A 16,268-nucleotide genomic window follows, 5' to 3' on the forward strand; every position below is an offset into this window, starting at 1 on the left:
TGAGAGTTGTTTATAGGGCAGGGGGCGGGTTCTAGGGCTCAGGGTAGGGGGGGTTTGGGTAGCTTTCAGGAGTGGAGGTCAGTTTTTATGGCTCAAGCTGGGCCGGACTGGCCATAGCGGGCACTGGGCAATCCCCCGGTGTGCCGCACGGGTGGGGGCCGGTTTTGGGCCCCTGGGGGCCGTTTTTGCAACAGGGACGTTTTTGGCCCTGTACCAAAATTGGTCGAAAACCGGCCCCGGCAAAAAGCTTGGCGGCACCTCCAACCCCCCGAGTGGGGGGGGGGGGGAGCACTTTGCCAGGGCCGGTTATGATTCCCAGTCCGGCCCTGGGCTCAAGGCGGGGGCTGAGTTGGGTACTTTTTAGGAAGGGGGCAGTTTTTCAGGCTCAGCATGAGGCAGGGGAGGGGACAGTTTTCAGGTTTTCAGGGAGGGGGTCAGTTTTAGGGCTCTGAGCAGGGGTGCTGGGTGGGGGAAGTTTTTAGGATGTGGGTCAAATTGCAGGCCACTACAATGCTAGAATTCTGTTTAAACACTTGATAGGCAATTTTAAAGGGAAATAGGAATATATCACCATCTAGCTGGAACCTCAAATGCAAGGTAAATAAATAGTATTTTTGTACAATGATGCACAAATATAAAATTAAAAAAGCACATATTGAAAGAGCTCTACAATTTAAGATAAGGGAACTATTTATAAGCAGATGTAAACAATGTGCATCGGCTTTGTGCCATCATTCAAAGTGAAGGTGGCCAGTAGGCAAAGTGAGCTGACCCATTTCTCTATGATGTATGGTGTAGTGGGTGGAAGCAAATTATGAATGACAGTTCAACAGACCAATGGATGAAGCCTGCTAACGAAAAGCCTATCTATATATGAATGTTTTATGATGCTACCTTACATATATGGTAAATTCTAAACACTGACCGCTTGGCAGATTAAAATTTCTCTTCACAATTTTTTTGCTGCTATTTTGTCACTTTGGGAGTGGGTTCGCTGTCGCTGAGTGTTGGCTCTGTAAAGAAGAGATTTGTTTTGCTTATGGGGCGCTGTGAGCCAAGTCATAATAGTTTTTTTTTTTTTTTTAGTTCAGAAGAAGTTTATTAGGACAAAAGAATTACAACAATGTGCAGAATATAAAAACAATGAAGGCAGTAGGCTCATATACAATGTATCAAGTGGGTTTAGAAAATAAACAGAATATGAACAGAACAAATAAGAAATGCATATACAGTAAAAAATAATGATAACATAAGCTATATTGTACAAAAGAAGGTATAAATAGAAATATAAATTAACACTAAGGAAGTCATTGAGGTTTAGTAACTTCTTGATGCAGAGGTCTAGGGGTAGTAGAGCATTTAGCACTAGCGTCAATGAATAAAATGACTGGAGCCCATAAATCGGAACGCTTGGATGCCAAATGTGATGGATATACAAATGTAGTGTCTAGCCTATGATTATAACATCTGCATACCACCATGCTTGATATGAAAGCTTAGTGAAATCCTTCCAGTTTCTCGTTATTTGCTGGAAGGCTACTGCTATTAGGAGGTCAATTATTTTGACGTTAAACTCAGAATGGTCCCAGATGGAAGATAAGCTACCTAAAAAAATATGCAATGTAGAAAAGGGATGAGTGGACTGAAAAATCTAATTTAGTTGAGTCCATACCTTTTCCCAAAAAGGGCGAACAAATTTACAATTAAAGAGTAAATGGAGTAAATCAGCATTTTAGGCCGAGCAGGACCAACATTCATGTGAAACATCAGAGTGGAATGAGTGGAGGGTAAGAGGGGAGAATAGAAGTCTATTATAGATAAAGAAGAGCGTTTGCGTCGTGTTTGCAGCCCTGGAGGATTTCCTAAGTTTAAGCCAAATTTGATCCCAGACGTCAACATTCCAAGACATGTCAAAGTCCTTTTCCCATAATAATTCTGTCTCAGTTTTGTCTCTTGGTGTGAATGAGGTACGTAAAAAACTGTAAATGGTAGAAGCTTTAGAATGAGCAAGCAGCATCGAATGCAGTTTAGCAGTATGAGTAGAATTGATAGAGCTGTTTAAAGGAGGTGGTCCAAAAGTCAAGGAAGCAGATTGGATAGCTTGTGTTAGGATGGAGTATTTAGAGCAAAAAGATGAAGGGAAATCAAAAACATCACGCGCTTGTGTAAAGGACAGAATTAAATCTCGATTATATAATTGATTGACCCAAATCAGTCCACGTTGCCTCCAGGTTTTCCAATAGAAAGGTTTATTGTTAATTAGGATGTGTAAATTGTGCCATATGGGAGAATTGAGAAAAGATGACGAAGGTATAGATGGGATAAGTTTAGAAGTAAGTTTAAGTATAGGAGTAGAAACGGATTGTGGTTTGCGTGTAAAAGATAGGTATTCCTGAAAGGAGAAAGGATGTAGTGTAGTTCCTATTATCCCAATAGGCTCTGCGCATTGGAATAATACCTTCAATAGTATAGGCCTAGACCAGACGTTAACTAGGTCTTCAATTGTCGATATTAGACTTAAAGTTTTGGGTTTGCCAGCTAGCTCAGAGTTCACTAGAAACTTTCTCGAATAGGCAAGGAGGAGTTGAACCTCCCTGGATAGACAAGAAGGGATTTAGTTTCTGACAACCATAGAACATCACAACTTTGCTCTCCCCTAATCAAGAGTGTATCTCTAGAGTCGTGTGAAAACAAAAGACAACTTATTTTACTCAGTCAGTACGTGCATTCTTAGTCTCACCAGATTGTAGAGAAAAGGAAGAGACGGGCGTGTTCAATAAAAGATGTTATTTATTGATCAGTCTCTTTTCTCATACAAGAGAAATGGATCGATATTATCGCAATACTTATGGTTAAGTAAAGTGCATACAATAAAAGCAGAAGTATAAAATAATACTGTAAAAACATTTATATGGTTTCTAAGCCATAAGGTGGTTTAAAATGGATAAAATAGATACATACACATATACATTTGACTAATCGTACTCAACTGGTGTTTCTAACTACGCCTAACCCAGTGTACCTGACCTAAGCCTAATACGTGGGCGTGAATAGAAAGTAGCAGTTTAAGTTAAGTTTGTTTTGCCAAGTGACTGACTCAAGAATTCTCTGCAAGGGGTTATTCAGTTCTGTACCTGGAATCTAGGATGAATGAGGGATGGTATCTCTCGTCTCTGGTCTCGATATTCCAGGCTGCCTGCGAGGGCTACCCGGAAGCGCCGGAGCTGGATTTCTCGGCAGGAGAAAGCAGCGTCTCGTTCTCAGCGCGTCAGGAAGGCGGGGCTGCGCCAGCGGGGTCTGCTCTGCTCTGGGCTTCGGCAAGTCTGGCTGCTCCGATCTCGTCACCACCGCGTGTGTTTGCTTAAGGCAATGTCGGTAATATTTATACCTGTAAGGTGCCGAGATTGACGTAAGGATGGACATAGATACGTCAATAAGGATGTCATACGAGCTGGTCGTTAGCACATTCTTTTACTGAAGTTCTTTGAGAAATCAAAACAATGGCCGCAGGGATTTTCCCAGGTTGTCATAGGTTTGATTTGTTTTGAGAACTCCGTATGCCTTATCAGGGGTTGGAGGAATATTGCTTGCCTAATTAGATGGCAAGCGTTATGACCTAATCAGATAACGCGCTCCTGTGCCGTGGTCTGGCTTAATCAGATAACGGTTTCTGCATCATGGGATGGCTGCTAGTTAATTTGTTAACCAGAATAGGGTCAGGAATAGGGGGATCGATACAGAACCTATAGGAATACATCACACCCACTCCACGCTAACTATGGCCATATTTACGAATCTAGGCATAGTAAAACATACTGTAGAGTATCGTGTATACCTTACCACCCCAAAATACACATAATGCATTTTGAAATTATGTAACATACGGGAAAAAAATAGTCACATGTACTATATGCACTCAAGCAGTAGAATAATGCTAAAATAATCACGCATATGTATACATTATTAGTAATTGAATATGAGAATTACACATGAAATGGCTCTTAATACAGAAGAAAAGTTCGAGACCACTTCATCACAGTTCAAAAATATTTATGAACATACCAGCGGGCAGCTAATGTCTATGAAGTTTCTAAAAATAGAAATTAGTTCTCTAAGAATAGTTCTTACTTTAAGCAGAAGATAAGTGTCCCGAAAAAATTATAAAAATATTTTGGGGCTGCTAAAAAAATTGCTGTCCGTGAACTGGAGGAAAAAATTGTTCTTGCTACTTTATTATTAAAGTTGAAGGCCAAATTCAAGGTGTCGGGAACGCCGTGTGCTAGCTTGCTCAAGAGTCGTTATTTCTGCTCTGGTGAGAACATCATATCATTGAGACTGCCGAAAAAGCTGTCAACAGCTTCCTGTGAGAGTTCCACTAACTCGGAATAAGATGTAACCATGCATTCATGTGCATGATTGTCTCCATTGACGTTTTGATTAGTATTGCTGACAGAAGGTCGTACCTGATCGATGCTGCTTTCATCTTGAACTTCACTACCCCTCAATCGTAGTGGTAAAGTTTCCACGAATGCCGTCATCAGGATTGGCAGCCGTTGAGGGCAGCACAATGCATGAGCCGTTACCGGACCCAACAATGTTTCTGCATCCATTGGCGCATCCGATTGTAGCGTCAGACAGGTGTCCAACACGCATTCTTCTCCGCACAGCATGCACCTTAATACAGGTAAAACACATCTTTGCCATATCGGTCGAAATGAAAGAAACCAAGTCATGTTCAGGTCTCTAAGCCGGGTTAGTCCCAGGATTTTTGATATCCGGTCCCGGTATCCAATGGCTCGGATTGTTTCTTCCCTTGTCGCAGGTGTTTTGTCTGTGACATGGTTTGCCATAACGAAATATAAGGACCAAGAATAGGATTCCTGCAATTAGTCCCAAAATGAGGGGAACTCCTCCTAAAATCGAATGGACGAGGTCTGGAAAAATACCCAGTATGGCTTTGAATGGTGTTAATGCCCCTGAAAACAATGTCTTAAATACATTTGAGACTCCACTGGTATCAGAAATATTTAAGATTTCATTCAGGATTTCTGCGAAATGTATGGGGGAATTAGTTGATAACAATGAGTGAATCCCTGCAGTCGTCCTTGCGACTAGGAGATCATATGTTTCTTTTGATGACGTGAGCCTGGTCGGCGTCTGAAGAAGCACTGTTTTCATTCTGCTTAAAGTATCAATTCGAATAGAACTAATTTTCAAGTTAGGCCATGTCCTTGCCTCCCTGTCTGGAAAGGAGCTGGGGAACAATAAGCGTCCACAGCACATGACCTTCGCAGTCGTACTTATGAGATAAGGAACCCCGGGCTGTAGACTACAACATCTGCGATCCACAATTAGGATGTAACTCCCGTTATAGAGTCTTTTAAAGAATGGTTCTATCTGTGATGCAGGTGTGCCTAGCTGGTGACATGAAAGGTTATTTGAGTTCCCTTCACAGGCTCCATGCAAACTAATTCCATTACACAGAAGTGTACCGCTTAGTGACATTGCACAATTATTGCCACTAAGAAACACTTTCTGTCCTTTATTACTGACACATGCATGTGAATAGGGCAAGTTCCATGTTGACTTAATGTACCCTTTTCCTAATTTTTCGTACATGCCAGCCTGTATATATTTTTGGCAGTATTGAAACCTGAAAGCAGATATCGGAATATTAATTATCCCATGTATTATCCATTCAATGACAGGTCGTTCTGACATTGTCAATGGTAATCTCTCGAGTTTCTCAATGCTCAGGATTGTATAATCAGCACCCTTTTGTGCCATACTGATTTGTTTATCAGTAAGGTTAAAGATATTGAATAGTGACGTTGTGTTGATTAAACGCCACGGCACATAGCCTGAACGCAGATTTTGTAACGTCCATCCAAGCTGTACAATAGAACGCAATTGCGACTGGCCGTGTTGTAACAACAGTAAGTCTTGCGATATTACGTCGATTGCTGAAGACACAATGCTGTCCAATGAAAAAATTCTGGAGGACAGAGTCATTAACCCATTGTCCACTACAGAAAGCGATTTTTCCAAATTAATACGGTCAATTTCCCGTATACTTTCTGCTGTCTCAATTTGAGTTATCTTCCAGGCTTCGTTGTAAGCTGCATATATAGAGGCTGCTATGAAGCGTTTTTGACGCTGTTTGCGCGGTCCCATAATGAAATCACACAAGTCAGCACCATCAGTAAGTGAAGTTAGGTGTTGCTTAATTTCTGTCAGTGTGGAAGTTTGTAGCCATTGAAGGCAGAGTTTGCCCACACTGTAGGTGGTGATTATCCCTGGGTGTTGTCTTTGGGAATATCTAGGGTCTGGCCTGGTCAATGTGAACCCCTGTGTTTTGTTCAGGAATCTGTCTTGACAGTTATTAGTATCTGTGGGCCAGATTAACCATTGTTTCCAATCAGGATTTGTTCTGTTTTGGTTTAATACATAGTTTACGTCTATCTCTTCATCTGCAGAGCTATTGCTATTCATTGTTGGTTTTGGAATAGACGGTTTATTTAAGTCTTTGATTTTGGCTAATCCAAGACAGGTAGTTTGTTGAATAGTGTCATTCGAGAATATAATTTGTTCTGGGATCATGCAGGCTCGAAACAATGATTCTACACCCTGAACTTGCCATTCTCTTGTACCCCAAACACTTTTCACTTCCACATTTTTGTCCCAATAATCAAAACCAAATGTATTCATTTGTTCAAAAAATGAGTCCGAATATATAAATTTTGTGTTTGTAAGCATGGTTTTTGTTCCTGTCTTATTTGACAATTTAAAATAAAATGTTTCAGCTTTACTTGTATTGAACCCTGAAAAATATCAATATTTGTCATAAAAGGTTCTTGAGCTTCCTTTTGGAGGGGTTGCACAATGTTCCCATTGATTATAATTTAAAACATTTCTAGGTTGTGCAGATTTATGTAGAAAATGGTTACCATAGTGGTTGTAGCAGTACATACTATCATAATTAGTCGAACCCTGCAAATAATCATGTTTGGTAAATTTAGCAGACATCACTAAGTCAGACATCATATTATTTATACTTTAAAAGTTCCAATCATCAGCAAATGAGCTTGTTTTTACAAAGTCACTCAACGAGATCTTAATTTGGTGTGGATATTTCAGGATCTCAACCGGACCATAAATTTCGTAGTCAGTATTGTCCCATGCTACCCCACCCGGTAAAGGATTGGCTGTGAAGTTGACTGAAGAAAGTTCTCTTTTCTCGACGTGTGAAGATGTGTGTGGCTTGAGGATCAAGTTGATTTTCTGACTTGCTGTGTCCATTTTAGCATATTTTCCCTCAATGAAGCGTCCCAAAGTTAGTACCATGATGAGCCAAAGTATGAGGATAAATGCACCAAAGCCCACCCAAAATTCAATCCATGGAGAAATCAGATATGTTTCTTTCAGCTGTTTCAAAAGTTCTTTAGCTTTATCTTTAAAGGTTTTTGTTGATGGCTGTGTTTTTGATTCACTTAGGTCTTCAGAGGAATCATCGAAGTTTATGAAGTAGCCGGATGCAGTTCTGTCAATTGTTCCAATTGCTTCAGGATTACTGTTTCTTGCATATTCGTTTGTTACTTCATTGTAGGTTGGTGTGTCTCTACTAAATGTTTTTATTTGGGTTTTCAGAGGTTTAAGTTCCAATGCATTGTTGCATAGTCCTTGTTGTTCTTCTGTAGGCGTTTCGAATGTGATTAGCCTCTTAGTTTGGACCTCTGTATTGGTAGCAAATCTTGGTGTTCTACTACTTATCGGGAGTCCACTTGGCCTACTGTTTGTTATCGGCCACATGATTGTGGTTTTACCAGGTCGATGGATACAACTCGGTTCTCCTTTTTACCAGCAAGCGGCGGTAGTACAACTGATCTTGTCCCGTTGATAGACAAGACAGGAACTGCTTTTCTGTAAGAAGGCCCAAATTCCTTCTTTACCGCGATCTTTTCTCTGACTAGATCCCCGACTTTTGGAATCCAGACAGGTCTTGCAGGGACAGGTGGTGGTTCTTCAGTGGTTGTTGGCTGCTGTTTCAACTTTATGTTGCTCAGGTCTTTTCTTGTTTTGTTTAAGTCCTGCAAAATAGCCAAACGATCTTTGATATCAAAGCTTTTTTCCTTTACCACTGAAGTCTGACTGTCAAGATCTAAGACTAACATCCTAGTTCCAAACAATAATTCGTACGGACTGAATCCCTTCAGAGAATTTCTTGGCAGGTTATTTAGACTACGTTGGACACTTATTAGATGTTTGACCCACCCAGCTCCCGAACCTAATATCCTTTCTGTTATAGATAGCTTTATGCCTTGGTTTTTTCTTTACACCATCCCGTATCCCTCTGGAAGGAAGTGAGAAGAATCCCGCATCGCTATGCTCATTTGGCCGTGCTTCCCCACAAGCTTGAGGGCTAAAGTGAAAACATTGGTCAAACGTAGCATGCTCCTAGCGTATATGCCATTTAGACTCGCAAATCTTTGTATAACAGTCCCGACGTCAGCCGAGTGCTGGGGTCTACATTATAAGTGGAAACTAGCCTGTATATGTTAATCGGACGCTTTGCTTTTTACTGCTGATCCTTTCTGGAGTGAAACGCCATGGTAGTATACCGTTTCTCTCGCCACTGCGATCTCTGTTGCAGTTCTGGCATTTTTTTACAAAAATGTGATGCTGCAGGCTCATGCCTGGCCACCAGTACACTGATTGTAATTCTTCCAGAGAATCTTTTAGTTTGAGGTGTCTGAGACCCTCGCCCATATGTGCGTCTGTAATTAACAAAGTTCTCCTGTCCATGTTTGGAATTACTCTATCCCCCACTCCAGGGATTCGAGCAAAAGGGACGGAGTTTGCATCGATTATGTATGTATAATTGAGTGGATAGTTGATCGGTAGCGCTGAGCAGTCGCCTTTTGATGACGTTTTTACCGCCAGCACTGTTTCACCGTCAATGTATTTCATTGTACGCTTTTTTCTAGCTACGGAAGCCGATTCAGTTGCTACCGCTGTGGCTGTCTCAGCCAATGAATTCCCTGCAACGTGAACGCCATCACGCTGATGACTCAGTAAGTGTATCACGTGAGTCTTTGGTAGTTCTCTTTTTAACAGAACTATTTGTTCCCAAAGCAGTTTTTGCTTTATTGTTGCACCTGTGTCATCTTTGTAACCGTTTTGAATCCATTTCTGCAAATCGTTGTTATATGATTTGACGCAGTAATATGAATCGGACACTATAAGTGTCGGGAATTCGCGATCTGCATTATCTAGCGCCATTTTCAATGCTATTATTTCAGTCTGTTGTTCTGAATTAGTTTCTACTGAGTGTGTTTTTGTTAATAGAGGTCTTAGTATACCTCCGCGCCACACTTCTTTTGTAATCTCACATGTGGGGTTGTATGCTTGTTCTCCCCAAACGGAGGGTTGAGCATGTCCGTCTGTATAGATTACACAAGCGTACTGTCGTAATGGCAGAATGTCGATTGGCAGAGGGAATGCTCTTTCATATTCTAGATTTTTCAATTCTTTTAATTCTGGATCAAAGTAGTATTTTACTTTGTCCGTTGTAATTGAATTCACCCATTGTATCCATTTCGGATTCAATGCTGTTGTTGGTAAATTACACGGTGTTGTTAATGCCTCAAAGGCTGATTCTGCTGTTCTGACTGTGATGTGTCTACCGTCAGCTTTATCTTTTTCTCTAGCTATTGCGGTTTGAACTGCATGAACATTGTTTTCTTTAATGCTGAATTTCTTTTCAGCTTCTGTGTACAAGTGTGATTTGAATGCAATTGGTACCTTTTCTCCCTCGTTAGAGGTCAGGTATGTGAATCCGCATCTTCCTGGGATGACTCGAATCACAAGATTGCGTGTGTTATCACGTGTTTCTAATTTTGTTTTAATTAACATGTCTGTTTGTAAGGATCTCAAAATTTCTGTGTGTTTTTGAGTCCAATTTGTTCTTTTAAAATCTGGTTTTATTGGATCATAAAGGGGCTTGACCCTTTCTGCGTAATTTGCAATGTATGTTCTTCCGAAATTTAGGAAGCCTAGAATTGACTGTAAGTTTTTTAGTGTTCTAGGTGCTTGGAGTACGGCACATTTCTCTAGGAAATTGTCAGCCAGGCTTTTGCCTTCACTTGATAATTCATATCCTAAGAACAGGACTGTTAGATGGGCAATTCTAGATTTTTTAAAGTTGAATTTGTAACCCTCTGCTGCGAACCCAAGTATTATGGTGTTCACTCTCTTCAAGTGAGTATCCAAGTCATCATCTGTTAGGTATATGTCGTCGACATACGATAATGCTTCGTCATCATATGTTTGTAGTAACTCTGTTACTCTCGCTGAGAATAATCCTGGGCTGTTCTTGAACCCTTGGGGTAACCGACAGAATTGTTTTTGAGCGCCATTTATTGAGAACGCGGACAAATATCTGCTCTCTGGTGCTATATTTTGACAAAAGAATCCATTAGAGATGTCTAATGTTGTTTTGTATTTTTTGCGCACTATGTTATTCATTAGCGCTGCACTATGCGAGTTTTGCACTGCAAAAGTTTTGCAACATGAGTTAAGGTGTCTGTAATCCAAAACTAGACGATATGAATTGTCTGGTTTGGAGACAGGAAACAAAGGGTTGTTCATTTGTGAGGTGCAAGTTTCAATCACCCCCTTGTATTCTAATTGATCTAGGATTTCTTTTACCTGTTTTTTAGCTTCTTGCTTAATTGGGTACTGTCTTTGTGCAGTAGGTTGTGATTTTAACTGGATTTTGTGAGGAGGAGAGTCCTCATCCCATCCTACGTGATTTTTATATAAAGCAGGAGCTTGAGCTACTGCCCACTTTCTAGCAAGTGTGTATTTTTTATGAATTGGGATATGATTTGAGAAGGCAGGCATAATTATTTCTTCGCCATGAGGGCAGTCCCTGACAAACTCTGGTGGCCAGTCTTTTTCAGCTAGAAGGATGTCATAGCCCTTGGAGAGATTATCCCAAAATAGTCCCCTTATTTTTCTAGTCTTATCCCCTTCTATACGTAAAGTTATTTCATATATTTTGTGAGGTTTGCTAACTCTGGTGTCTGCAGTTTCCACTTGAAGATATTCATTCGTGTCCACTGTCTCCAGATGATTCATAAGGACTTTGCGAGCTATGCTCACTTCTGCTGCGCTGTCTAGCATTGTCTGAGCCCATTCTCCGTTTTTCAGTTGTGTCCTCAGTATTCTCGGCATTGTTAACTACTTTAATACTGGCTACCTTCTTTTTTGGAAATTGTAATTTCTTATTTGGATGAGCAGGTTCCTTGTCTTTGGACTTGACGTGCCCTTCCCTGGGTTCCGATCGTCCTCTTCTTTCCGATTTCTGCGAGGAAGTCTGAAAAGATTGAGAGGGACGTGTATCAAAATCTTGATATCTATCCGGTTTCTTTATATTATCCCTATTTCTAAGGTTGTATTTTTTCACAGAGGGCTCACTTTGGGGAGACTTGGGTCCTTGGTCCGGAGATCTTTCTCTCCGCCGAGGAGACCTTCCTCTGGACTGGAATCTCTTTTCTTTTGGATTGGATTGTTTGTTTCCATCCCAGTTCTTCTTTTGACTGTTTAGATTATTTTTAATAAATATTTTTTCAGGACTTTCAATTAGTTGGGGCTTCACTGGTATTCCACCCAAACTATCTCTACCTAGTTCTTCATAGGATTTTTCTATAATTCTGGCAATTTCAGCTGGTTGGTCTGCTATATCTGTCTCTTTTAACCTCTGGCGGATCGCCACATTCGCTGCTTCTCCTTTTATGTTGGCTAGTAATATTGCCGAGACCTGCTTGAAGTCTTTTAGTAATTTCATACCGAGAGTTAAAGCGTGTTCTGGACCGTATTCGTCTTGAATTTGTTTTAGCACATCTGGTATTACTGACATGGATGGAACTCCATGTGTTTTTGTGTAAATGGAAGCAAAGACTGTACCCCAAGTGTCACAGTCCTCCACGTGTGGTGCGATTCCCATTGGAAGACAGATAGTCAGAATCCTGTGTTTTTCTACCGGGGTGGTATCTGGAAATACCGCCTCTATTTGGGTGATTTTTTGTGCTAACCAGAATGGTATTTGTTCCCGTTTTGCTGGTACTTTACCTAGGCAGGACTGTATGTTCTGTGGTGTAATTTTATTTGTGTTCCCCTGATGAGGGGTCAGCTGTGGAATTTTAATTGCTGGTTGGATTGTTGAAGTCCGCATTACATATTGGACTAATTGTCTATATATTTTGATTATTGTTTTAGTTGTACTATAAGTTCTGGTGCAGGCATTTCTTCAATGTCTGGATGTGGTGTGTATCCGGCTAGGACCGGCCACGTTGCTCCTGGTCTACCTAGTGGACCGAGCCTGGTGATGTGTTTGTTGTGTTTTAGGGCGCCATTAAACAAGAGCAGGTGCTCTTGAAATTTTAGTGGTACTTCCACCTCCTCAAAAGGAGTGTATTCATCAGGAGGTTCCTCTGTTTTGTAATAGTGGAAGACCTTTGTTACAGCATTTGCTGCTGGAAAGTGTATCCATGAATAGAGACCTCTGTCTGCCGATATTCGTGTGCCTCTATTACGAATATGACTGTGCCACCTCTAGGTGTCAGTCCATTTTCTATAAGTTTTAAAGTTATAGATTTCCTTTTGTTGACCGGGATGAGTATTATATCCGGGTCTGCTTCTTGCATAGTATTATCAGCTGCTACGAGTTCAGCTGCTACTCTAGCTATCTCTCTTTCTTCTTCAGTGTCTGACATTCTACTGTCAGGAAGGTTATTTTGTTTGTTTGCAGATCAGGTTTCTTATGGGAACAAAGATTAGATGCACAATATTTTGGAACAGTGTATCCTTCAACGTTGACTAAACCAAGAACCATACATAGGAGTTTCCTCCTGCGAGGTTTGGCGGATATGACCTTTCACCCACTCCAGACGTCTTTGGAGTATTATGGGAAAAAAGGGGTCTGAGTGAAAAAGCACGACTGAGTTACTCTAATGTCTTGCGTTAGTTTTATCGCCTTTCCAAACGTTTGGGCGCCATGTAGTGTAGTTCCTATTATCCCAATAGGCTCTGCGCATTGGAATAATACCTTCAATAGTATAGGCCTAGACCAGACGTTAACTAGGTCTTCTATTGTCGATATTAGACTTAAAGTTTTGGGTTTGCCAGCTAGCTCAGAGTTCACTAGAAACTTTCTTGAATAGGCAAGGAGGAGTTGAACCTCCCTGGATAGACAAGAAGGGATTTAGTTTCTGACAACCATAGAACATGACAACTTTGCTCTCCCCTAATCAAGAGTGTATCTCTAGAGTCGTGTGAAAACAAAAGACAACTTATTTTACTCAGTCAGTACGTGCATTCTTAGTCTCACCAGATTGTAGAGAAAAGGAAGAGACGGGCGTGTTCAATAAAAGATGTTATTTATTGATCAGTCTCTTTTCTCATACAAGAGAAATGGATCGATATTATCGCAATACTTATGGTTAAGTAAAGTGCATACAATAAAAGCAGAAGTATAAAATAATACTGTAAAAACATTTATATGGTTTCTAAGCCATAAGGTGGTTTAAAATGGATAAAATAGATACATACACATATACATTTGACTAATCGTACTCAACTGGTGTTTCTAACTACGCCTACCCCAGTGTACCTGACCTAAGCCTAATACGTGGGCGGGAATAGAAAGTAGCAGTTTAAGTTAAGTTTGTTTTGCCAAGTGACTGACTCAAGAATTCTCTGCAAGGGGTTATTCAGTTCTGTACCTGGAATCTAGGATGAATGAGGGATGGTATCTCTCGTCTCTGGTCTCGATATTCCAGGCTGCCTGCGAGGGCTACCCGGAAGCGCCGGAGCTGGATTTCTCGGCAGGAGAAAGCAGCGTCTCGTTCTCAGCGCGTCAGGAAGGCGGGGCTGCGCCAGCGGGGTCTGCTCTGCTCTGGGCTTCGGCAAGTCTGGCTGCTCCGATCTCGTCACCACCGCGTGTGTTTGCTTAAGGCAATGTCGGTAATATTTATACCTGTAAGGTGCCGAGATTGACGTAAGGATGGACATAGATACGTCAATAAGGATGTCATACGAGCTGGTCGTTAGCACATTCTTTTACTGAAGTTCTTTGAGAAATCAAAACAATGGCCGCAGGGATTTTCCCAGGTTGTCATAGGTTTGATTTGTTTTGAGAACTCCGTATGCCTTATCAGGGGCTGGAGGAATATTGCTTGCCTAATTAGATGGCAAGCGTTATGACCTAATCAGATAACGCGCTCCTGTGCCGTGGTCTGGCTTAATCAGATAACGGTTTCTGCATCATGGGATGGCTGCTAGTTAATTTGTTAACCAGAATAGGGTCAGGAATAGGGGGATCGATACAGAACCTATAGGAATACATCACAAGTAGAAATGAAAGACTGTTCTAATTTAGTCCAGGGAGGGCAAGATGCAGAAGGGTCAGAGAGCCATTGTGACGATTGAGTTAAAGATTTATGATAAAGAGAGAAATCTGGGAAGTTTGTCCCACCTTCCGATTTTGGACGATTTAATTTACGAATAGACATGCGGGACTTCTTATGTCCCCATAAAAAAGAGGATAAGATAGAGTTAATTTTCCTAAAATGCTTGAGAGGGATAGACAGTGGAATATTTGAAATTGTATATAAGACTATGGGAGAGAGCATCATTTTTATGGTATCCAAACAACCCCACCATGATAAGTAAAGTGGATGCCACTTTGACGTTAAAGAAGATAATCGTTGTACACAATTATCCATGCAACGCGATACTGTCCCCGCTACGGTTGAGGTAAAATGCAGACCTAGATATTTGATAAATGGAGGACTCCATGAAAAGCCTGAAATAGCAAAATCAGCGCTAAAAGTATATTTTGTCAAGGGCAGAATTTCACACTTGTCTTTATTCAGTTTATAGCCAGAGACAAACGCAAAGGATTGTACCTCTTCTAACAAGGCAGGAAGAGAAGTTTGGGGCTGCGACAAAAATAAAAGCACATCGTCAGCATAAGCTGCCATTTTAATATTGGAATCATTAAAAGTAAAACCATGGATGTTATCTTTTTGACGAATCCGGAGTAGGAAAGGCTCCAGGGCAATATTAAAAAGAAAAGGATAGAGGGGGTATCCCTGTCTAACACCTCTAGCAAGATCGAAGTAAGAGGAAATACCACCATTCGCTGTGACAGCTGCTCTAGGATTGGAATATAGGATAGAAATGAGAGCCAACATTTTTGGACGAAGCCAAACCACTGAAGTGTATGAAAAAGGTATGGCCATTCAACTCTATCAAACGCTTTTTCAGCATCCAAAGCGATGGCTGCTAGAGGATGAGACATGTGTGAGGCTTTGGATAACATATCAAAGAATAGGCGTGTGTTGTCTGTAAGAAGCCTTCCTTTAACAAAACCAGATTGCTCAGCGCCCAGCAAATCAGACATGAGAGTTTCTGTCGTGCCCTTTAGTTGGTTGCCTCGGAAACACCACGGAGTTGAAGCTCTGTCCACAACTCCCCCACACCGGTTTAGTCATCAATGGAGCGCACACCGCTAGCCCCTCCTCCGGATCGCCCCTCGGGACTCTGGTACTTGTAGTTCTTTAGTGGATCACCCAGGTGGGTGCAAGTCGGTACTTGTTGGACTGATGAATCTCTAGACCCGATACATGTCCCGGGTTTTAGGATATCGCCCGAGACATGTCTCGGGTTTCGGGATAACTTCCCTCATCAGTAGAGAAAGATAGTTAGGGGTGGAAGAGAAGGCCGCCACACAACCGTCAAAGGCCTCGATGCCAGAACCAGCACGCAGGTGCGTCGTCCAAGAGCCCGTCGGCCCAAAGCTCAAGGGAGCCATATTGTGTTTAGTCATCAATGGAGCGCACACCGCTAGCCCCTCCTCCGGATCGCCCCTCGGGACTCTGGTACTTGTAGTTCTTTAGTGGATCACCCAGGTGGGTGCAAGTCGGTACTTGTTGGACTGATGAATCCCCCACACCGGTTCACTCTACACCATGGATATATATACTGGTGAAAAGAGATGATGCCAATGTAGGGAAAGCAGGGAAACAAAACAAGGAAAGGTAGGGGAGACACAGGAATCGGAAATCCAGGAGACGAAGAGAACTGGTCAGCACTCACTATGGTCTTCAGGTTCTTCTCCTTAAATATAATGATATTGATTAATAGAAATATTTAGTATACCTGTATATATGTATTTGATGAACAAGAATACTCGGTACCTGGTC

General features: G+C 41.4%; 1 protein-coding gene across 1 annotated transcript in view; it reads left to right on the forward strand.

Moving 5' to 3' along the window:
• Positions 1 to 16,268, forward strand: part of VWA5B2 (von Willebrand factor A domain containing 5B2) — a 397,568-nt gene that overhangs the window by 342,845 nt on the left and 38,455 nt on the right. The window lies entirely within an intron of this gene.

This window comes from Lissotriton helveticus, chromosome 11, assembly GCF_964261635.1.
Source record: "Lissotriton helveticus chromosome 11, aLisHel1.1, whole genome shotgun sequence".
In the NCBI taxonomy this organism is placed as follows: domain Eukaryota; kingdom Metazoa; phylum Chordata; class Amphibia; order Caudata; family Salamandridae; genus Lissotriton; species Lissotriton helveticus.